The sequence below is a fragment of the Sander lucioperca genome, chromosome 4 (assembly GCF_008315115.2).
Source record: "Sander lucioperca isolate FBNREF2018 chromosome 4, SLUC_FBN_1.2, whole genome shotgun sequence".
Classification (NCBI taxonomy): domain Eukaryota; kingdom Metazoa; phylum Chordata; class Actinopteri; order Perciformes; family Percidae; genus Sander; species Sander lucioperca.
The window spans coordinates 44,587,670-44,612,258 of record NC_050176.1 but is presented as its reverse complement, the minus strand read 5'-3'; the positions used below and the strand labels follow the sequence as shown (position 1 = coordinate 44,612,258).

General features: G+C 41.4%; 1 protein-coding gene across 34 annotated transcripts in view; it reads left to right on the top strand.

The window, feature by feature from the left end:
- ptprdb (protein tyrosine phosphatase receptor type Db) overlaps positions 1-24,589 on the top strand; it is a 161,066-nt gene that overhangs the window by 44,161 nt on the left and 92,316 nt on the right. For 22 of the 34 annotated variants that reach the window (XM_031285779.2, XM_031285775.2, XM_031285773.2 and 19 more), the window contains exons 4-5: positions 4,974-5,049; positions 6,317-6,361. The gene's annotated coding sequence lies outside the window, so the exon portion shown is untranslated. Of the gene's footprint in view, positions 1-4,973; positions 5,050-6,316; positions 6,362-20,332; positions 20,500-24,589 lie in introns of those variants that run through there. The other 12 variants (XM_036000275.1, XM_036000266.1, XM_036000273.1 and 9 more) reach the window with 4 other exon arrangements.

The following is a 24,589-nucleotide window of genomic DNA, read 5'->3' as shown; positions in this document are numbered from 1 at the left end:
AGTACGTTTTTAAGACCCGAGTCTTCTACGATGCTGACAGGTCTTCAGTTAGTTGCCACACATTTTGCAAGAGCTGTGGTAATTTTTTTGGATTTGGTTTCATCCACAGGTCGGCAAATAGTACTCTCCAAAATAATGCTTTGCCTGAGCCCGCTAGCGTCAACCTGAGTCACGTTAACTGTACTACTATGCTTAGCTCGTAGGTGGTAGCTCAAGCTTGACGTGCTTCGATGATATTTTAATTTGGCTTTACACAATGTGCATATGGCTTTCGACTTGTCTACTGAGCCATCCGGGAGTTTTGGAAAATAAAAAGCGCCATTCAGAATTGTGTTGCTGCTGTCTTTCTCCATCATGCCTGCAGCCTGCAGCAGCAGGATGTGTTACGAGGAAGTATGGCAGCTTGATGATAAGTAAAGGTGCGGCAAAGGGTCAAAATAGTAGCCTAGCTAGATTCTAGTGATTTTAGAACAGCTAAGGGGCGTTGTTAGGCACGACGCAAAGCCGAGTGAAGTGTAAAATAAATTAATAAATGGCGGCATGCGATTAATGCCATTAAAAAAAATGAACACGTTATGCTCGGCCCTTAATCGCATTGCGATTAACGCGTTAATGCTGACAGCCCTAAAAAATATGTATTGTCGAGTGCTGCTTTAAATTCTGTATTGTAAAATGTTATTACATTCACTGTTTAAAAGCCTTATGTGCTTACAAGAAACTCCTAACTCCAACATCTTAACCCTAATTTAAAGCAACACTAAAGCACTTTTGCCGCTTCGGTCCCCCTACATGTTGGAAGCGGAATTGTCCATTACATTACATTATGCAAGTTTGCCAGATCGGGTAGCAGATCTGTAGTTCGAATGAGACATAATGAGACATTACGACAGCGGTAATGGACAATTCCGCTTCCAACCTGTAGGGGGACCGAAGCGGGAAAAGTGCTTTAGTGTTGCTTTAAAGTTTTAGTGCGTAACCTTTTTTATAATAATGAATGTCTGTTACATTCAAGCCATTGCCAAATGGCACACAAAATGGTGTAATCCAGCGACTTCCGTGCGCAGAAGCTCGAGTGAAGATAATTACCTCTTCTGAAGAGTCCATCATGTTTTTAATCCTCTGTGTCCTCCTTGGCTACAAGTAACTGCGTGGAGGAGGGGTGGGGGTGGTGCGCGATCACGGAAGGCTTGCGGCATGTGGACACACTGACAGTTTTGTTGTCATTACTTAGAATTCCTCATAGGGGAGACAGAAAATACGCATTATAGCTTTAACATACAGTACAATCAACATGAAGTCGTATTTTTCTAACAGTGACTATTTCTCTCATTATTCTTGTTTTAATGTGTGCTATGGACAAATGTCTGCTCGAGAATTCCAATAAAGGGATAACATTGTAGACCAATTCGTTGGTTTAACTCCCCAGAAATTTGGCTGCATTTGGTATGTAAAATCCTAGATATGAATGCACACTAGAGCATTGTAATCTGACTTAACTCAAAATGCCAGATGAAGCTGTACTTATCCTACTTTAAGTTTTAAGAGGAACACATTTTTTATGTAGTGTAGGTTCACAGTGTGACTTGAATTTCTATATTGTGTGCATCTCTTCTCTGTTATCTTGCCACTAGTGTACAGGTTGTTGGATGAGCACACAGAGACCATAACTGTTGTTCAATAATCTCCATTCCACTGGAGGCCAGTTTCAAGAGCAGCGGGTCACTCTTAAAGGGTCAGTTGAATTATGCAGTCATGTGTGCATCATGGATGCTCTCAGAATGCTTCATCATCCTTGTGGGGGCAGATTAAATGCCTATCCCTCTGTGCAAACTCTTAAACATCAGACACACATTAACAAGTTGTCAACAAGTTCAAGTTGTTTACACAAAACGGTGTCATGATGCTCTGAGAATCCCTGCTGCCAACTTGACCTGCAATAACCTCCTTAACATTCTGGGCAACTTTGATCAGTGCTGCACACACATCTCCAGAGAGAGTAAACATGTTTACAAAGTTCAATTTGAAATGTATTTTCTCTAGAAAAGTACACTACTGATGAGCATATGATCTTGAAACATTTCACACTTAAGTGGCACTGTGAAAAAGAGATGGTGCAACTTGAGGAGGGTTGTGTCTAGAAATAAAGTTTGTAGGTAATTATGTCAGTGTTATGCATGGCCCTGCTGTGACGCTGCATTGTAAGTAGGGCTTAAGAGATGGCTTTCTGATGCCCACTCTGCTGCCCTGCTTACCCACTTGCCTTGATGTTGAGTCCAGTTGACAGAAACCTAAGAAGAGTGTTTCACACATGCTGAGTGAAGCCAAACCAAAGTAAACCAAGTTTTACTGAGCTGCACTGGTTAGGGTTGGACATCAAAAAATTATCTGGGCCATTGCTGTGCAGATCAGTGCAGAAATAGTTTGGTACATGGAGTGAAAAGGGTATGTGAAAGCACTTTAGTGACCTAAATAATATGCTGCTTTGCCCTGAATCATTTCCGCCACCGGCAGAAACCCTTAAGGTGATGTCCAGACAGAGCAATTTGAGTTGAATTCCCTTCAAATTACTATCAACATTTTGACGCTCACCGAATAGTCACTTCAACAATCAGCATGAAAAGGATTCAAAAGCTCTCTGAAGGGCTCCCATGGGAGTCCTCACAGAGATTCAAAGCAACTAAAAGGGTTTGCAGACAGACTTTCACCATGGGTGCCACTTTACCACATAAAAATCGGGGAAGACTACAGTAATGCCATGTCCACCGAAAATAGGATAAACATAACTTGTCCTAGCTTATTGTGCAAGACCTGTAAACTGAAATTGCTTGCGCCAACATGAGCTTTCCAAATGATCTAGTTTCCAAACTCTTTCTCTGCTGCGGCTGCCGATGCTTTAATTGCTTCTGCTGGGCCAGCACAGGTGAAGCACATTCTCACTAACAAGGTGGTTTCCAACCAGGGAGCACTGTAACCCAACAGGAAAACAACATGAGAGGAAAAATGGCGCCCGCAATAGAGGGTAACCAATGCTTATAATAATCCCTCACCAAACTGATTTCACCAGCCGTTGTCAGATCGTTACAGAGGAAACATGGTGCAAGTGGAGAGGAATCCAGGGAGGAATGTGTCATCGACTGAAAATAAAGTGTGAACTAGTTTTCACACATAGATCACATAAACATTTTCCACAGTGTGCATATATGCAAGCAGGGGCTGCACTAAAAGCTATCTGATGTCTTAGACACAGATCCTTTGAATGGCTTCTAAATTACATTATGTGACTACGTCAGATGTGAGCCATTATGACCCGAAAACAAGGGGTGTTAAGAGGTCAAGGAATGTAACAGTAATTACATATGTCCTAGATTTCATTTATAATTAAATAACTCATGATCTTTACATCATCGGATTCTGCAGTTAATATATTCTGTCATCATTGTCTCTGCCCTTATTTAGTAAGTCGGTCAGCAGCACAGGAGTGGTGTAACAGCACAGACTAGTGGTGACTCTTTGTTATGGCACCTTGCTCCAGAATCACTTGAACCTCCACGCTTAATATTGTCTATGGTACACATGCTGTAATCTCATTCTTTTTTTCTTTTTTTTGCTGTAAAATACCATGCCTGCAACTTGTCACAGCCTGCTGCAAAGTGTTATGCTTTAAATGAGGGTTTATAAACAAGAATCAGATTTTGTTAAATTGGATATTGGATATTGACATATCTGCTGCAGTGGCTGATTTGCAGCACTGCTGCAGAAGGTTATTTGTCTAAGGCCTCAAAGTTTAAAAGAGGACGGATTTCATAACAAAAATTACTGTGCAACTGCCCGTGATCCTTTGAGACCCATCCTGATTTCACTCCACCAGTGAAGTGATTTCTATTTTGCTACGACTTGGTGCTGCTCTGCTGCACTGCCATAGATGGCAGAAGAATTCTTTATAACGGCACAGGGTCATTACAGTCATCAAACATGGAAGAGTAATGTGGTGTCTTAAATAGTAATGCTGTGATGCTGTATGAAGAGGAATCCGCCGACACTGATCTTGATTATAAAAAGGTTTATTACAAGCAAAGATTCAGCATCAATTTTACAAACTCCTGCAGAGAGCTTGGAGAACGACCAACCCAAATTCTTCCAAAAAGTCGTTCTGCCTTTTCTTTGTGTGAACAACGTATATATCCTATGCATTGTATCAACATAGAACGTGATATGTGTGAGTATACCATTGGATGGATAACTGACCAATTGATGCCTGTTATCTGGCACAACTCCAAAAAAGGTATCTTCTGTCTTGGGGGGACCTCTGCTCATGTTAACAATTTCCAGATGTTCTTAGTGAATGTAAAGTAAAGTTCATGCATCCTCCTTATACCAACTCTTAAGTCAAAGTGTATAGAATGTTATAGGATGTCAATATACCACAGTAACATCTGGATGTGTGTGTGTGTATGTTCTCTCTTTGCTTACGTTTCACACACCTCAGTGCTAGTATTCACACATGTGTCCTAATGCAACCCTTTTGAGCTGTCAGAGTGTGTACCTATCATACTGAGGTGCTGTATGGTTTCCCCACTGGCTTTTCAGCCCCTCATCCCCTCACAGCCCGTACAGCTTGTAAGTAGCTAGAGTGGAAGCCTTAAAAGCCTTAAAATCCCCCAGTATAGGAGTTGAGCCGGGGCTGTCCATTTGACCTGACATGCTTTTTGGAACAATTATTGCACGTTAATTGTGTTTATGTCAAAGCATTCAGATCGACGCTTCCAAATGCTGCCCATAAAAACACACACCAATGCAAAGGCAAGTGCAAGCAGACACAGACACTGGGAACTTAGTTAAAACCCAGAGTTGGCTTTAAGAGCATTGCGTTCTGAAAGGCTAAGGCTCTTGTCCTAATCCTTTTCCCACTTTTTCTCTTCCCTTCCCTCCCCGTACCTGTTTACTTTCTCTGTATCTGTCCTTCTCTCTTGCAGGAGAATTCTGGGGAGATTTCTTACTCTTTCATTCCTCAAGGATGGAGCAGCACAGTGGACCTGTGTGCTGAAGCAGGTAAGCACTGAATAGCATGATGACCTTCAAACAAACACATGCACACACATATTCTTCCATCCCTTGCTGTCAAAAGTAGATTTGTTCTGGGTCAGATTGGTGTATGATTAATGTTGCTAAAAGGTTTTGCCATGTCCACTGAGAAAGACACAGAGAGGGAGTATGAAAAGAAAGAGAAAGGGGTGGAATCTTGCTTCTGTGAAAGAGAGCAAAAGTAGCACAATTCTGTATAGATACTGTCAGATACTGATCCTGAGGGACAGAAAGAGCGAGTGAAGACACTGTCGTCAGGATGAAAGTTTAACCAAACATCAGCTCCCCACAGAAGTGGCAAATCTGCTGCCTTCGCAGTGGACAGACTGGAGGGAAGACACGCAAAGAGACAGACGGGCAGACAGGACAAGACAGAGCAGCGATCCCAAGCTGTTTTTAAAACGCTGCCTCTGATACATTATTGAATATGCAGCTCTCCAACGCATCGCTGAGCTTTCCTCTCATGTTAGCGCTCAAGTTTGCATAGCGTCACCATTCTAAATATAAAGCATTCGCTCAACCCTCTTTGGTTTGTTGAAAGATGCAGGGGCTGCACATAGGCCGTGTGTGTTGCTCTGTGTGGCACTTTTCCTTTTCTGAGGCTGGCTGGAGTTTTGTGTTGAGTTTGTGTGTGACTCATTTTAATAGCAAGCCTCTGCAAACTTCAAAAAACAAAAATAGATTTCATCAAACTCTTTGAAAGTTCTGTCAGATGATGCAGAGAGTATACTGAGGCGAGCGGAGTGCTTCACTGGGAGTTGCATGTACTGTACACTGAAGGAAGTAAGATGTTATCGAGGGGATTGATTTTGAATCAGACAGCATGTGGAACACTACATGTCTACGACTATCTAGTGCAGCAATAGCTTAGTTTGCACACCTCAACTACAACCCTTTTCCTAAGTCCCGTTTTCCCAATTAAAAAAATTGGATTTGGATGAATGTTCTAAGGTCACTGTCCTGAGACTTTGTGTAGGTGGAGTACAAGTTCTAGTCTACAGGTGGCAGCAGAGCAACATACCCAGCAGGCATGTTTCTATAGCAGACTTGATCGTCCCATTTTACCATCAAATCCCAGTCTAGGCCACCCTTCACTTATCTTTCTGTCTTATCTAAGACAGGTTGTCAAGCAAATGATTCTTCCTGGCCAAGAAAAACAGTGGCAAACAATCAATATGGTATATTTTTGTTGACAGGTTAAACTCATGAAGAATCTTGTCTTGTCCTATTTCAGCTCCCACTTTTAAACTTCATGTTCCAGGATGAACCATGAGCAAAGGTAAGAAACTTGTCTTTAACTTGACCTAATTTTAGCATGTGTGCATTTGTGTGTGCATTTGTGTGTGTGTGTGTGTGTGTGTGTGTGTGTGTGTGTGTGTGTGTGTGTGTGTGTGTGTGTGTGTGTGTGTGTGTGTGTGTGTGTGTGTGTGTAAAGTTGCATGCCTTGTTATGTTGTCTGTTTGCAAGGATGCATGGACATCTGGGTCCAAGTGCTGCTGGGGGTATATAAGCAGTTGTATCAATGTTTGACTGTGTGTGTCTCTGTTTTCTGACAGATGTTGTAATGACATGATTGGCCCTCTGGCTGCCAGTAGCTCTGTGTGAGGTTGCTATAGTGACTGTGAGTATTGGGGAGGCCAGAGTGGAATATGAGGGTGCCAAGGAGGAGAGGGGGTGGAATAGGAAATTAAGTGTCTTGTGCCTCTGGCCTCTGTGTGTGCGTGTGTGTGCATGCGTGCGTGCGTGCGTTTCTGTTTTCGTGTGTGTGAGTGAGTGCATTTGTCTGACGGTTAATGTCTGTTTGTGTATTTTTGCAAAGAGCACAGCATTGAAGAGACACTCTTCTGTGTAATTTGGATTTTGGTCAAGATAACTCACTCAAACACACAGTGAATCATGTATACACACACACAGACAGACAGACATTCAGTCCGCGTAGGAGCCACAGAGATGGGGATCCTGTGATGGCTGGAGCGTGGGCTGAGTGTAACCTGCTCTGCCTCACAGACCAACACCACGAGTTGAGCACTTCATAACACTTGTCACTTAAATTTCTGCATCAATGGAGCTGTTGTACAAACTGGTATAAGCAATAGAAATGCCCTATGCCTTTGTGAGCACAGTGACTGTAAAACGGTGTGGTTTGACACACCATGCAGCTTCAAGAACAAGGATCAACTTCACTTTCCTTTTGTTCTAAGGAAGTTGGTATTGGTAAACACAGTGTGTGTGTGTGTGTGTGTGTGTGTGTGTGTGTGTGTGTGTGTGCGTGCGTGCGTGCGTGCGTGCGTGCGTGCGTGCGTGCGTGCGTGCGTGTGTGCGTGCTTTCCGGCAATTGTGCGTGCGTGCGTTGCATGGGTATAAGCATCAGTTCAACAGAGGAAAAGAATGAAATAGAAAATGCAAATGTGCTTGGATCAGTGGGTTGAGCGGGCGCAAATATACTGAGAGGCTTATGTCTTGACGCAGAGGTCCAGGGTTCGAGTCCGAACTGTGACGATTTCCTGCATGTCTTCCCCCTCTCTCTCCCCTTTCTCACCTAGCTGTCCTATCAATTAAAGGTGGAAAAGCCCAAAAAATTATCTTTAAAAAAAGAAAATGCAAATGTTAATGGAAATACGACAAACTAGGAGACAGGATTATTAAAGAACTATGTGACAGGGTGTATTAACATTTCAACATTTTAATCACTAAGGTGAAAAACATCCCGTCAGAACTTAGTTGATGTGTCCCTGGGGGGGTCCACCTTCTGTGAACCGATCTCATTTTACGTAACAATTTAAAGCAACCCTGAGACTCTGCTGCCAGTACACAGCAAACCATCCTCATGCCTGTCTCCTGTTTTTCCTGAATGTACAGCCTGCTGTGTATAATAGGCATGGTGTGAGATATAATGCGCTGTACCATACAGGGCTGGCTTCACACAGGGATTACACCTAGATGATTCTTCAATAGAGAATTTAGTCTCAGGTAGCCGAGCCTTAATCTGCTCCTTTGGAAGCGGACCACAGTACTGTGCAGCCGTGGCCAGATATGACAGAGAACAGAGAGCAGCCAGATTAGTTAATACTAGGAAGAGGGCTGAGCTTGAAGCTGCCTGACAGAGCGTCTCTTGACAGCTCCTCCCAAATCTCTCTACTCTCTCTAATGCAGTCTGAGGGAAACATTGTTCCCCTTTCTGTCTTTTTTTGCTGTCTCTTTCCTTCTCCCGCTCTGTCCCTGTCTCTCTGAGGTGAGAGCGAGTCATAGAGACAAAGAGAGAGAGTGTGTGTGTGTGTGTGTGTGTGTGTGTGTGAGTGTCTTATCGCTTCATTAGCCTGTGGACTTCTGGGTCATTCGTAGCCTTGTTCCCACTGTCTCAGATGCTGTAATTACCCTCACATGAGTCACGTCTGATAATTAGTATTGTCCGAAGCAGGACTCAGCCACACACACGCACACACACACACACACACACACACACACACACACACATGGTTCCAACTTACACATGTGACACTCATGCACACATACACACACATCAGTCATTAGTAGAGAGCTTAACATGCAGTACAGTGCTAATGGGATTATCATTGCTGAGGGTCCTACTCATCAACCTCTTACTCCTCTCTCTATTCATCATCAAGCACAATTCTTAAACACTGTAAGATAACCTATCATTTCTACATGATCTCTTTCTTTCTTTCATTAAATACCTTTCTAGGTGTCTCTTCTCTGCAAGGTTACAGTGAATCTGCTCTATTGGTATAACCACATCTCAAGGACTGTGTTGTTAAAACAGACTCATTGGGGCGTCGTGGTGACCTAGGGTTTTAAGCCACTGACCATGTCCAGCTGAGGACCTCTGTTACATGTCTCTTTCCCATCTCTACTGTCTAGTAGTAATCAAGTAAAGGCATAAAAATGTCCCAAAATATACTTACAAAAGCATACTCTATTATATTGTTTCCCAACCTTCGTAGCTGAATGAAGGAATGTTTTTATGCAACCCTTTGTCCTGATCTCTGATGTCTTCCAGTTTACCAGTGTTTCGTTTTTATTTTTTTTTATTTGAACATTCATATTAAAAAGGAAAAGTCTGAAAAATAAGCATTTATTTTGTATAGCAGAAATACGTTTTTTTCTGCTTTCCTATACTTCCTTTCATTCATCTCGTGAGCCCTCGTGTCTATCTAGCGACCTCTTCTAGGGTCCAGACCCCCAGGTTGGGAACCACAGCTCTATGTAAAGGAAACCAGCCAAATTTAAAACTAACTATAAGATTATCCTCCTGCTTTAGAAATAGTGTCTTGTAAGAGGAAAATATACACAACTGAGGTAAAATGTGTTTAGTTAAAAGGAGATATATGCATGCATGTTTGTCATATAATGGCCATTTTAGCTATTAATCCTAGACTTAAAGCTAAAAAGCACCCCCACATTGAAATAAGGATATGACAAAGAAAAAGAAGATTGTGAGGAAAGTAACTTAGATTTGCTGTTCTACTCTGTTATCCTTAATTTGTACTGAGATAATCACCTCTCTCTATCTCAACCACTCTGCCCTCTCTCCTGTCATCACTGCACCCATTTCATCAGCTCATATAAAAGTAATATTACCCATAACCATTCAATTATCACTGTTTATTCTGTTGACTGAAGTGGTAATGGAGATATTGACAGCCGAGTGCAGAGTGACTCTGTCCAGGCCATTGAGTTGAGTGGTTCGATGGAGAGAAGTGGATGACTGGAGGGCTATCTATGGTATTACATATAGTGTGGAAGGCGTGGGAAAAGGAGGCCCTCTGAAAGCCAAAAGCTTAAATACCATGTCTCAAATACACAGACATAAAGACAACTCACACACATGCACGCATGCATGCACGCACGCACACACACAGAGATACACATACAGGCAGTGGATTAGGATGGGGATTATGGAAGCATAGCTGTAAAACAGGCAGTGTTATACTTCATAAACACATGCTGGATGTGTACAGTAGGTGCACAGTAAGTTGCATGGTATGATGACTTAGATTCATGCGTCATGATTGAGCACTATTCAAGCTTACATAGGAAAACAGCTCAATAGGGCAGCAAAGAAGCTTTAGCAATCAATTATTGAACTGGAATGGTGGGAACTCAAAGCTACTGAGATTAATGTCTGGATCATAAAGTATTTGAAATGTTCATAAACGTCAATGTCCTACTGAACTACAGAAGTACAATGTGGTGTAAAATTGGGAGCATGGTTTTTTTGTCTTCTATCCAGAATCGTATCTACCATAACCAACACATCCTCATACCTATACCTTGTCACATCACATACCACATTACCAAAGTGGTTAGAATGCATCCTGAGGGGGACATGAATCTGTTGTATAAAGTCTTATGGTAATCCATCCAATAGTTGTTCACTCAAAACAATACATGGTAGCGCTACGCAAACTCATGGTGGGACTAGAGGAAAAGTGAAAGGATCACCAAAGTCAGTAGGATACAGCCACTGGGGCCACCATGCATGTCTGTGCAAATTGTATGTCAATCCATCAAATAGTTGTTGACTTTGCTCCAAACTGAAACATCTCAACAACAATTTCAGTGGTGGGCCAACAGACTGACAGTGCGATACATAGAGCCATGCAGCTATCATGGCCTAAAACAAAGGTCTGTCAGTGGCAAGAACATCTTCACTAAAATACATCAGAGGTTAGCCTATGGCTGGGCCTTGTGCTTCGGCAGATCACATCCCAAAGGCTTGCTGTGATGGACTCCACTTAAAAAAAACAAGGAAGACCAAAATTACTTTTTACTTTGGCAGACAAGCTAATTAAGATGAACTTTATTTGGGGTGAGGCTCAACATGTTGTCAAGGGGGAACAATTGAGGGAGATCATTGTGTCCTGCACGAGATGAAGAGAATGAAGTAGTAATTAAGTAGTAATTAAGTATATCTATAATCTAGATGGAGCAATGTTATCTACATGGTGGCCTCTTTTCTGTAGTAAAGGTACACCTGACTAAAAGTAAAGATCATTTCCAATATTTACCACTGGTCATTCTGAATTTGAGGTATCTGAACAATCTCCCTTTAAATATTTATCAGCAAATTGTCATTCTTGTGGCCCACTTACTTACTTAACTGTTAACAGTTTCCATTGAAAATATTTCTTTGGTAGAATGTTGTTTAAATGAAACCTATTCACAGGAAGTTCTGTGAGTTATCCTCAGTTGCCGGGATTTGTTTCTACAATAATTCATTGCTGTTGAGTTTTTCAAATCTAATTTTCTAATGCTTTAAGCATCACGTACAAAATCCCATTCATCTACATTGTATCATGGTGGCTACAGAAACCTCAGAGATAGATCATTCAAACCTGGACAAATGATTAGTGTGAAGTGATCCTTTTTACACCAAAACATGATTTTTCTAAATAACAGTGCACAAAAAAATGGCATTGATTAGATTGACTTTGTAATGCCAAGTTGATAAAATGTGTCTGAGTTTGCAGAGATTGTGATGAGGGTGAAGTGTAAACTGTAGTTAAATCAAGGCCTTCTTGTTTGATGTCAGTTTTAAAACGCAGCTAGTAAGAAAAGAATTGTAGAATATAAGCAGTAAAGGAAGTTAGGGATTGAAAATTGAATTGACGTTCACCTTCTTCATTATTCACTTTTCAAACTGCTTGGAAAAAACTAATTAAATATATAGATTTGACTGAAATATCTTCCCCTAATTGTCATAGGAGCTTTCTGCCTTCACCGTGGTCAGATTCGCATCCATAATGGCTAGAGGACTTTCTAACTAACTGTAACCCCTATCGTAAAAGCCGGATGCAGTATACACACACATTATGAGAAAATGAGACAGTTCACCTCCCCAGCACCCGCCTTGTTAATTTGAACAAATGGCCCAGTTGTTAAAAGCAACGCACCACTGTGAGTCAAAGCAGATATACTGTATTGCACTATATGGACCCTACTATGTGTTCTTGGTGATAAAATGCTAACTGATACTCTCATGCCAGACATTTTGATATAACGTTTCAAAATCTGGCCACGGCTCAGTTACTCACTGCTCATACATGACGGAACGCTAGTCACACGCTGACTGAGCACCTTAATCTACTCTTCGGCCCTGCTGCATCAGGCGTGTCTTGGTCACCAGACATCTGTCATCAGCACGTAGCTCATTGGAGGTCTGTGGCTCCCCGTGATCCCATCTTCTCTACAGCTGTCAAATATAATCAGCAATCTCTCCTTCGCTTCCTTTATATTCACTCTGCATATTTCTGCCCAGCCTCCACAAACTCTCCCCTGTCACCCTCCTCTCCCTCCTCCTCCAACATTTCTCCTCTTCTCTTTCAGTTTGCTGAAATATATAACCAGCAATTTGCCAATCTCTCCCACTATGACACACACACACACACACACACACACACACACACACACACACACACATGCACACACACAGACACACACAGACACATGAACAGGCATCCAGACCGCAAGAGCTGCTGTGGTGTATAATGACAGATAATTGGCTATTGTGGGTTTGCCCTCGGCAGCAGGAACCAATCACAGTGACAGTCACTTCTCCATTACCCGTGTGTGTGTGTGTGTGTGTGTGTGTGTGTGTGTGTGTGTGTGTGTGTGTGTGTGTGTGTGCACGTGCATGCGTGCGTGCGTGTGTGTGTGTGTACGTGTGTGTGCGTGTGCGAGCATGAGTATCTGACTGTGCGTGACACACTGATTGTGTTTTATTTTGCTGTCTGCCTTTGTTGCTCGGTTTGTAGAAGTAATTGCTAGTCAATCGCGTAAATGACAGCTCTCTTTGTAGTTTAGATCCGTGTCGCCGTTGCATATTTGTAAACATAAGTAAGCTATTCAACTAATGTGTTTGTGTGTGTGTGTGTGTGTGTGTGTGTGTGTGGGTGGGTGGGTGTGTGGGTGTTTGTGTTTTACATCTGCAGTATGTGTAATACATATATGTGTGTGCAGCCAAAGACATTTACACAGCACTGTTTCCATATATACTAAACCGGGGGTCTAACGTTTTTTAAGCCAAGGACCCCTTAACTGAAAGAGAGACGGATCAGGGACCCCCTACTACATATATTGTATAAAATTATTTATACGTTTTTTTATTATTATACGGGTTTGACGTAGGATATGAATATCCACCACTGTCAACATTTTACTGAATCTATGCAATCTCTACACAGATGCACTGACATATTAGGCTTGCACACAGGTATGATAAATGCCTTTGTTTTGAACAGATTACCACACATGCTTCTCATTTTCATCTCAGAGTTTATGCATCTGCCTCGAGGATCTACAGCCCCACACAATGCAGCCTTGCTGTTCTCCACTAATGTGATAGCTGCTTAGCTTAACATTCGTCACTCATTTTGATGGAGTCAGCAGCCATGGTTAATGGTCTGTCTGCTCGCCATTTGTATCTGTTGACTCCCAGCTGCTCTAAACTGATCATTTCTTTTCTTTGTTCTGGAAAATAATCCTGATGTGTTTTTTCACGGTGGGATGAATTGTAGCATCAGCAACAGCCTTTAAAATAACAGCCACGGTTCAAGTGTATGATGTTTCTCTCTCTCTCTCTCAGTAACACACTCTCTCTCTTTACTTTTTCATTATTTCCCTTTATCATTCCCTAATTTATTCCTCGCTCATGTATTCTGGCTTTTTTATGCCACTTCCTCTTCTCTTGCGTTTTTTTTTCTCTCTTTCTTTTCTCTCTCTCTCACTGTTTGCACCGATTCTCATTTCCGCTCTTTCAATAGTAGGGAGTGCTCATCCAACCCATGCACACAGACTAAATCAGATCCTGTGTGAGTGTGTGTATGTGTGTGTACGTGCAGCTTTGACTCTGTAAATATAATTTTTTTTCTGTTTTGGTAATACACGCTATCATAAAAACGTGCATGTTTGCGGGTGTGTACAAGGAGGAGTTGTGTACTTCATCATACCAGCCAGCTCAATATTCCCAAATGCAATTTCCTCAATGTGAAAAGAGCAGGCTGGATGTTCATCATTCTATATTTCCTTCTTAGTGTTTAATAAAAGCTTCTTTAGGACTGTTAGGCTGCTCATTCTCATGTTCTTTATTTTTTTTCCTATCACTCACTCATTTTCACCCTTTCTGGCTGCACATACACACAGGCATACACACACACTCCTGCCTTTTTGTGGAACACAGCGGAGCTGTCTACTGTGCATTAAAGTGCATATCACAGCATGTTCCCTGAGTGTTTCTTTGTAATACTGCTTAACATTCTGAGCCTGTAACATATAATTCAGCCCAGCTAAACTCTTCTGTATTGTGTTTGTGAACATCAATTTTAGCAATGGAGATTTTTCTTTTACAGTAATATGTAGATAAACACATTCAATTTATCAATTCACTGTTCCAAAAGCTCAGAATTAGTTCTTTTACCACATCTAAAGCAGAGGAGTATTCCTATTGTCAGGGCCAAATCAACATATTTACAACAGAAGTAAAAAAATAAATTAAAAAAATAAAAAAAGTCTCAAAGAAATCGTAAAAGGAAGGTGGAGCAAATTGGGACGTTTTTTTTTGTTATCCGTGTTTATCCTTGTGTAATCCATATATTTTACCATGGAAAAGGATATAGCTTTCTTATAAATATAATAAACCAACCAACCAGCAACCTTTTACCTCTTTGACATCGACATTGTCCAGGTGCAGGTGCCATCTCTAATACCAGTCAAGCCTCTTATGGTTAGCAGCCCATTGCAGCACTCATATGTCTGGGTAGAAAACAAATGACTGGAGAACTGGCAAAAGCCAAGTCAGTGCCTAAGGAAGGTGGGGATAATGATGTTGTTGCTGATGGGTGTGTGTGTGTGTGTGTGTGTGTGTGTGTGTGTGTGTGTGTGTGGGTGGGTGGGTTCGGTGTGTCCGTGTTTGTGTTTTACATCTGCAGTATGTGTAATACATATATGTGTGTGCAGCCAAAGACATTTACACAGCACTGTTTCCATATATACTAAACCGGGGGTCTAACGTTTTTTAAGCCAAGGACCCCTTAACTGAAAGAGAGACGGATCAGGGACCCCCTACTACATATATTGTATAAAATGAAGTTGCATATTAATCTGGTCCTACAATAACTTTTAGGGCAGCCTAAACCACTTAGAGATACCTTGTTTTTTTGCATAGAATATTAAGCTATATAAATAGCCTAATAATTGTTGGCATAATTTTATAAATCATGTTTTAATGTTAAACACCCATGTGGAACAGTCAATCCTTTGGGATGAACTGTATCTGTGGATGGCTACCTTAGTGACTACATTACCTATTGGCCAGTAAGCCTATCATCAGTGGGGATTTATATTTGCTAATAATATGTTGGAATCATGTTAAGACTTTTTAATTTTTTAAAAAACGTTCAAAAAATTAACAATTTGGAGGCACCCGTGCAGTGCCTCTGAGGACCCCATAGGGGTCCCGGACCCCCTGTTGAAGATCCCTGTACTAAACTAAAGGGTGTGTGTCTATCATACAGTCATCAATCTTTAAAGCTGGAAGAATGTTTTTCTGTGCAATTATGTGTGTATGGGGGTTGGGTTAAGCGTCGGTGGAGGGGGGGGGTCAAGTGTATGCGCGGGGCATTATTCATTAAGCATCGATGACTAAGGAGTGTGTGTCTGTGCAAGTGGGAGGCACTGTGGCTCTCTATGGTGCTGAGATCAGAGGCAATTATTGAAATGTCATGGCTTTAATGGGCCGCCACCGCAGCTCTGCACCCCTCTCATAAGTCATGAGTTGAACTTTCAAGGTGATGATACAAGGAGTCATGTGCTGAGTCTTTCTGTGTTTTTATAAAAAGAAATTGCATATCAGATTTGAATTCTCTACTTGTTAGCCCTCTTCACTTTTCACACAGTAAAATAACCTGATATTCCATATATCATGTATATGGAACATGGAGGTCATGTAATGGCGTGTCGACACCATAATGCTCTTTGGGGCAGCAAATAAAGATTATTTTCATTATTAGTAAGTCTGTTGATTATTTTCTTGATTAATCAACTTATTATTTGGTCTATAAAATGTCACAACAGTGAAAAATCGTTCCTGACCAATATTCTGTTTATAGTGTAATTGATTAATCAACTAATTGTATTTCAAGTGTTCTTTTAGACTAAAACTTACAGAAATTATACTAGATACTCTTTGGAGAGAACATTTGAAGGTTTAACCTGAAGTTTGTTGTATAAGCCATGTTGGATACACATTTATCCAGTGTACTGTACTCTTTCTTTCTTTCTTTCTTGATAGTCAATGGCAGCCCATTAGCCAGTTTGTAAAGAAATCCACCTAACTCACTCAACATCTTTGACTCGTCAAACACAGGTGTAATGAAATGAATGATGGTTGCTTTCCATTTACAGTAGCCTACTGTAGGGGTTCCACTTTCAGGGCTCTATAGCATTGTGTATCAGTGACATGAGCAACTGGCACACCTACAGTAAATGGAATTGATGCACCCTAATGTTATTGGATGTACTTGTGTTTTTCCTGTAATGATGAGTCAAAATACTGCTGTAGTTGAGGCCCCCTGTCATTTTGACAGTAATATAATAAATACAGTAAATGCAGTGCCCCATCAGTCCAGTGTTCCAAGTTTTGGTATGGTCGACAGATACACAAACAATTATGGTACTGCAACTAGGAAATGTCCAACAAACCCTCTGGAGCCAATGTCAGTCTGAAGTCTAGGTCACACCTTTTGAACTGTTTAAAATGAGAAAACTGACTAAAGTTTCACTTTCAATCTTTACTGTATTGTTTGTCTGAGGGGGCATCTTTGAGATTATTTCATTGTGACACCTGAGGCAGGATTTTCTATAGCCCTACTCCAAATCACTGATTATGACTTGATAATGTCGACCTTTTAGATATTGGTTCAGCCACACTTTAGAAGAAGAAGAAGAAGTTTAAAGATGCTAAATAAATTCCAGTTCCCACCGTTATAAAATTGCAGGCCAATAGGATAAATAAAGAAATGGTGGACATATTTTATATTTCTTATCAGTCCCACTTATCCTCTTTTTAGAACATCATATAAGCATTCAAAGCCCAGGAGGTGTGATATGTAAAGCATAGGACTTACTATCTCCTGATCACAGGATTAAATCCATAACTGAGCAGGAGATTTCTATGAAATCATGTACTCTAAATTTATAAAACCAATTCCACATGCTACAGCACAGCCTGGAGTATTATTAAGCCCCCTTGCTAACCCTCTCCAATAAAGTGGAGACGCAGATTACACTTGTCACTTGTGTCTTGATGCAGGCTTAACACTGATGTGTTGAGCTGGGATAGTGACTGTAAATAAAGTGTGCTGAGGAAATGTAGAGTTCATGCATGACTTAAAAAAACATTGAAAACTGATAAATTAGTAGGTTGACGGCACAGTACAGTATGCCTGTAGGGAGTGTGTGAACCAAAGTGAACATGTGTTTGGGCAGTTGTGTGTCTTCACAAACAGAAAGCATTCATGCGTGCACATGCATTGAATATTGAACCCATATATCCATACATATTTATCAGTGGATCACTTGAATATTTAATCGAGAGCTGCTAGTGTAGATGTGTGTCGACAGTGAGGGAGTGCTGGGGTGTGAAGCCGCAAAACAAAAACAGCAACATCATATCTGGCGCAAGTTGCAACATAGAGTGTATTTATTGGAGGTAGGTATGCAGCCAACACAACATTGCTTTTCAGCTGTCTGTGTTTGGGTGTGTGTGTGTGTGTGCGTGCGTGCGTGCGTGCGTGCGTGCGTGTGTGTCCGTGTCCGTGTCCCCAGCCTGAGGTTGTGTTTTCTTGTACCCACTGAGCTGAGGAGTTTCTGCAACAAAAGCACGTTTACGCTCCTCCATCTCATTTACATTGCACTGAGGGGAATCTGCTGCACCACTGATTGTGTTTGGTGTTCTAGGTCAGCACACCCAGATATGTCTGCGTGCCGGTGTGTGTGTGTGTGTGTGTGTGTGTGTGCGCGCATGTGTGTGTGTGTGTGTGTGTGTGTGTGTGTGTGTGTGCGTGTGTGTGGTGCAAGCATGTGTGTGTGTGTGTGTGTGTGTGTGTGTGTGTGTGTGTGTGTGTGTGTGTGTGTGTGTGTGTGTGTGTGTGTGTGCGCGCATGTGTGTGTGTGTGTGTGTGTGTGTGTGTGTGTGTGTGTGTGTGTGTGCGCGTGTGTGTGTGTGTGTGTGTGTGTGTGTGTGTGTGTGTGTGTGTGCGTGTGTGTGGTGCAAGCATGTGCTCAAAGACTGAAAATTTGTGTTTAAAGCCTGTCGTCTCCCCTTTTCTCCCTCCTTTGCTGGCTTCCTGTCTCTTTGTCAGCACACATACAGACAGTCCTGACACTCTTAAAAGCCTTTTCACACACCATACATACAATTTACTCAAAACACACACCCTATCTCCAGCAGCTCATGACATCATTGAAATAGACCACAAAATGCTAGTATGTTGTACAAATACATATACACAAAGTTAAATCACTCACATGCATACTGGCATAATCACATAGCCCTAAGCGCTAGATTTTTGATTTCATTTTGAATCATCATACAACTGTCTACACTAGTTGATGCAGTGGAAAGAAAGAAAATTTCAGATTAAAATTACTAACTGCCTTATAGTTCTCACATCTATTCTGCAAAATAGCATTTAATATTTCTTTTCTGTTGACCCTTTAAAACAGGGGTGTTAAAATCAAACTCATTGTAGTTCTATGCTACATACAGCCCAATTTGATCTCAAGTGGGCCGGAGCAGTAAAACCATTGCATAATAACTGAATAATAATAACTCCAAATGTGTCCCTTTCTTTTAGTGTAAAGGGGTACAAGTACATAAAGAACAATCTATTTACAAAACAGATGATAAACAGCCTATGATATTTTAAGAAAAATAAGTGCAATTTCAACAATATGTCTCAGTTTTGTATTCTGTTCATGATGGAAAAGTAAATGAGTCTGATACTGGCATTGAATATTATATTCCTTGAGCACTGAAACGTGCTGTGAACACACCAAGCACACTGGCTTCCCATTTAGACTACATCTGTGAAGAAATAGGAACTGATAAATATTTTTTGGAAAACCCCACAAGTTGTGTCCATTTTTCTCCTTTTTGACAAAGACATTTTCCAGCTCCTGCATGAACAATAGCCTTCTTGACAGTGTGTAGGCTGTATGTAAGCATTTGAGATCTATAATAGCATATCCAGCATAGGGCCTGATACTCTTAGGACAGCACGAGCCCCAGTGGACAAATACGAATATTGAAAATTTGGAATCAATGACTTTTGCAAATTCCACACTTGTGGAGGTGTGGTGTGCAAGTGGGCCGGTTTGGACCCTTTGACAGGCTGTTTCCAGTATGTTTGAGTTTGACACCCCTGCTTTTAAAATAACGCCATGGATTTCTTTTTGTTGCTACTAACCACGGTTTTGAAACTGTTAGCCTAAAGAACATGAAATATCCAGGCAATAATCAAAGAGCTGTTCCTCACTGGAGATAAGATCGACTTCACCTTTCTCCACTGATAAATTGTGCCTGCTGTGATTGCCCCTTTCCTAATCTCCAAAACCCAATATTACTCCAAAGAGCCCTTAGTCTGTTGAAAAAAATCAACAGATTTCATCTAGAATTGAGTTTCAATTTTAACAAAATGATGGAGATAAAATATTGACTTTTTTTTACATGAACTGGAGTGGCTTACGTTATTAATAGAATAGTATTTAAACAGGTGCAACTGCATTTTTTTTTCATAAAATATTAAAAATCGAAATATCAAGTGAGCAAATGACATTATAAGATTGACATTCTATTCCTCATTGATCCATCTCGTCTCCACTCGTCTACCGGGACGATTTCAGGTTTTACCGGGCGAGGGAGTGATTCCAAAGAAAACCGGAGGCTTTTGGCGACTCCAGATCGCTCCACACACTACCTTATGGACTCCCCTAAATAACGTCGCAGGAATTACGCGCGGCGTCTGCAGCTTTAAATCTGCCCCAACTTCACTCCAGCCACTATACCGGGGGATTTAGCAGCTACTTTACCGAGTCGTATACTCACCGGGTAGGAAATTATTGGAGCGAAAGAGAAACAGAGGGAGGGAGAGAGAGAGAGAGAGTGTGTGTGTGTGTGTGTGTGTGAGAGAGAGAGAGAGAGAGAGAGAGAGAGAGAGAGAGAGAGAGAGAGAGAGAGAGAGAGAGAGAGAGAGAGAGGGAAACAGACGCTGCCGGATTATTTGGGCAGAGCGGCTGCAGCCACGGTGGATGTTACACAGGCAGACGACGAACTGAGAGCTTGAATCTATTCAGACTGCGAGTTTTTCCAGCGACGGCGCCCGGCAGGAAGCTGATATGGTGAGCGTGTCTCTCGTCATTTTCTGTGTATTTTTTGTTTTTTTTGTTGACATGCTCGACAGAGCGATAACTTCCTAAAATAATGTATTCCCTTCATTCAGTGCAAAGGGGGATACGCGTCTGCCCTTATCCGATCATGTGTGTGTGTGTGTGTGTGTGTGTGTGTGTGTGTGTGTGTGTGTGTGTGTGTACACATGACTGACACCTAATATCTGCCTCATCTTTCCTCCCCAGCATGAGTTGTTTTATTGGTGTTTCAGGTGGTGCCTTGAATTCGCACTCGTGGAAAATCACTGGGATATTTCTATAATATTTAGGACTTTGAGCGTGTCCTTGGCAGTCAATAGTGAGTTGATATTGATCTTAATTTAGCCTAATCAATGTAGTATCTGCCATGCCGTTATGCTGTTATTTGTATTGGAGCTTATGGCACAATATGCCTCACACAACACTGATCTTCTTTATTTCCCATGGTGTAATGGCAATATTAATATACAGTCAATACAGTTTTTTTTATTGTATTGCATCCTTGTCAAATTGACTGTGAGGTTATTACAGTTCTCGCTACAGGGCGGCTCTTGAAATGAGGTTTTTTTTATGCTGATGAGAGATTAAGGAGGCTGTAAACCGCTTGGTTTTCACTGGGTTTGGTGCTCCCCCCTCAAAACATGCTCAGAGGTATTTTCTCATGACTAAACAGATGCCATCAGCACAGAGCAGACTGAATGGACATTTAAAGGTGTATGCAGACACAAAGCAATAGGATTTGTTAATGGCTGTCAGTCAGTTCAAGCTGTTTTGAGTGGGCTGTCTGTGAATTCATGCAAATCTGCATGAATACTTTAGACTCCAATAGGCCACAGTGGATTATATGGGTGGATTTCTGTCTGTGGGTTTCACTCTGTATCCAATCCATGTGTACACATTTGAGAGATGTTATTGGAAAAAAATTTGATTGATGTCATGCCCACTTTATCAGTCTACATGATCTCCTTTCACCTGTGAGATGTAATGACTGAATACAGGTCGTAACATTTATATTTCTCTTAATGTCATTGCATAACTTAATGACTGTAATGTGCTGTAATTTGCTGAGTGAGTGCTGTGTGTGTGTGTGTGTGTGTGTGTTTGGCAGTAGTCAGCAGTCTTGCTGAAACACTGTCTATAGCAGCATTACAGACCTCACTAGCTTACAAATCAATCATGCATGTACTTTGACAGCAATTAGGTTTGAGTATGTGAGAGAGAGGCATATATAGAGGAAAGGGAGTCAGTGGTACCTTCTTGTGTTCGCCTGATCTTCCATAACAGTTTATGCATACAGTTTCTCCGCTAAGTGCCTTTATCCATATGAAGTGTTGCTATGCAAAGCCTGCACAATGGGAGCCATATACTGTATGTCATGTTTTGTCTCCAGAATGGAACATCTACAAGATAGTAACGTAAATGACCAAATGATTGATCCATTGATATAATATTTAAATGTTATGGTGCTTTTTCTTATTGTGTACATTTTAGAGATGCTGATGGTGAAGTGAAGTGTTTGTCTTCTAAAATACCAATGCATGATGTTTAGGAAATAAGTATTTAATATAAAAAAATGTATCACGAGAGCTTCTTCTGCTGCACTCTGTAGATGTGTTTGGGCACCTCATGCAAGTGGACTACAACCTGTTTTACGACCATAGCCTGCTGCTCTCAGGTCAGAGGTGCCTTGTCACATGCCAGTCTGCGGATGAAAAAGTGCTTTTCCCCAACTGATCTTCCACTGTGTTAATGTGCTGTGTGTGTGTGTGTGTGTGTGTGTGTGTGTGTGTACATGCATGCCACTGCAGCTGTTCCTCCTCTCAGAGAGATTAAGTTTCACAAGATGTGATGGATGCCAGTGTCTGCAAAGCCAGCTGTGTGTGAGTGTGTGTGTTTGTGTACTACATGTTTGTCAGCGCATTTCTGCATGTCTGTGTGCACAAATGCATAGCACTTTGCCTACGCATGTATGCATATACGTCAGAAAATGTCCATGTCATTACCCTAAAGGTTGGGTTAAGTTAGGAGAGGTGATGTTAAGGTCAGGGATGTTATGAGTTGGGTTGGTAATTATAGTGACTGCGCCTTTGGTTCCCACAGACCAGGCCAAAGCAGTCTAAACCAGGAAGACATGAGCAGCACAACAGAGCCTGGGTCAACTATTCCCACTGCAAACAAAGAAGAAAACATTCTTTTGCTGTTTAAAAAGCCCTTTTTTATTCTCATTGTCATACATTTGGCGTATTTCTTGTCATTCAAAGGAGTAAGAAACTAAGCATACCTACATTTATTTATCCACTACAACAATTGCAATTTAAGGGCTACTTCTCAAGAATCAAACTGTATATGTAAAGGTTTTCAAAGAGTCTATTTTAAGACATAGCCTTGTGGTGAAAACAGGCTGTAACAGTCAGTGGGCAGGCAGGAGGCTCCTGCTTCAGCTACAGTTAGCCAGCATCCAGCTGTGTTGCTGCTTGCAAAAGTGATAGGATGTGTAGCTAAGAGGAGTGGAGGAGGCACAGCGATGCTATTGATTTACCTAGCAGTCGGAGGGGACAGCTTCCAATCTATCTCGCCCGTCCCTATCATCTGTTTGTCAGTTCACCCGTGCCTCAGCCTTCCTGTCTTTTTCTCTGTCTGACTTCTAGATTGCTCCCTGCTCTTACTTTCCCCATACCTCTCCACCATCTGGGGCCGAATCAATTGTATGTATTTCTGTAATTTCTCTGTTTGATTTGTTTGTTCATGTTATATGCCTTATTATCACTTTTGTCTTTCTGTTGCTGCCTTTTTCTCATTTGTCACTTACCTGTCTCTTGCTTTCTCTTTGTTTTCATTCATCCATCACACAAACACACCCACATACTGGCTGTGAATTGGTAATTAATAGCAAAATATGTCTTCACCTGTGGAGAGGAGCATATGGTAAGATATTAAAAATTTAACTTAAGACTTCCCTCATGTCATCTGTTCTCCACTCCGGCGGGTTGGTTCTCTCTGTTTGTCTCTTCTCCTGTAGCTCTCTTTCTCTCCGTCTTCCTCTCGCTCTGCCTCTCCATTTCTCAGTACAAAACTGCTTCATTGTTTCCTTTCTTTTGATTTTTTCTTTTTTTTTTTATCAAAATATTGTAGTGGCAGTACATAGCAAGCAAACAATCTTTGTTCACAGACATTTTTAGCTTACTATTCCATAACAGAGACATGGCATCAGATTTTCATATTTATTACATGTGCTGTGTGTGTGTGTGTGTGTGTGTGTGTGTTGTGTGTGTGTGTTGAGTTTTTCAGAGAAGAGGCATAAGATATGTGTAATGAGGAACAGACAAAAATAGAAGAGATTTAGAGAGTGAGAGATAAATAGAAAGAAAGAGAGACAATGAAAGAGACAGAGTTTGCACAACCACATTAATTATATTTCCAACCCCACATACACAAACTCACACACACACAGACAGACACACATATTGAGCTAAACATGTTCAGCCTTCCACAGTCAAAGCTGAAGTGTTTCCCTCCTCTTCCCACTCACTGTCTACCTCACACTTAATGTATTTTTTCTTTTTTTCCCTGTCCTCCTACTTCAATTAACGTCTTCTCCCTGTCTCTTTTCCTCGTCCTTCTCCCCTGTCTTCTATCCCAATGGCATGATGGTTCGACATAGCAAAACTGGTGCCAGACCACAAAGCCTTATTTCCCCTCTGCAGTTCTTTCTCCTGCTCTTTCTCTCCTTCTATCTGTCTCTCCCCTCCTCGCCTCCCCACCCCTCCTTACGATACAGTTTAATCTGCAGCGGGGGCTTAGTGGCATGGCTGCAGGACTTCCACATCACTTATTTCTCTCTGCCAGAGGATTTGCTGCTGTTTACAGCTGTTCTCTTATGGACCTCTCTGTCCTAGGTCCTCTGGCCTCTCCATTCTCTAAAGCTTTTTATTTGTTTGATAATTTATTCTTTTTAATTTTCTTTTACTTTTGGCTTTGCCCTTTCCTCACATATCCTTTCTTATCTCCTCCTTTTCTCTATACAGTGGCGCCTGTGTGACATGTGTTTGCATTACTTCTTATT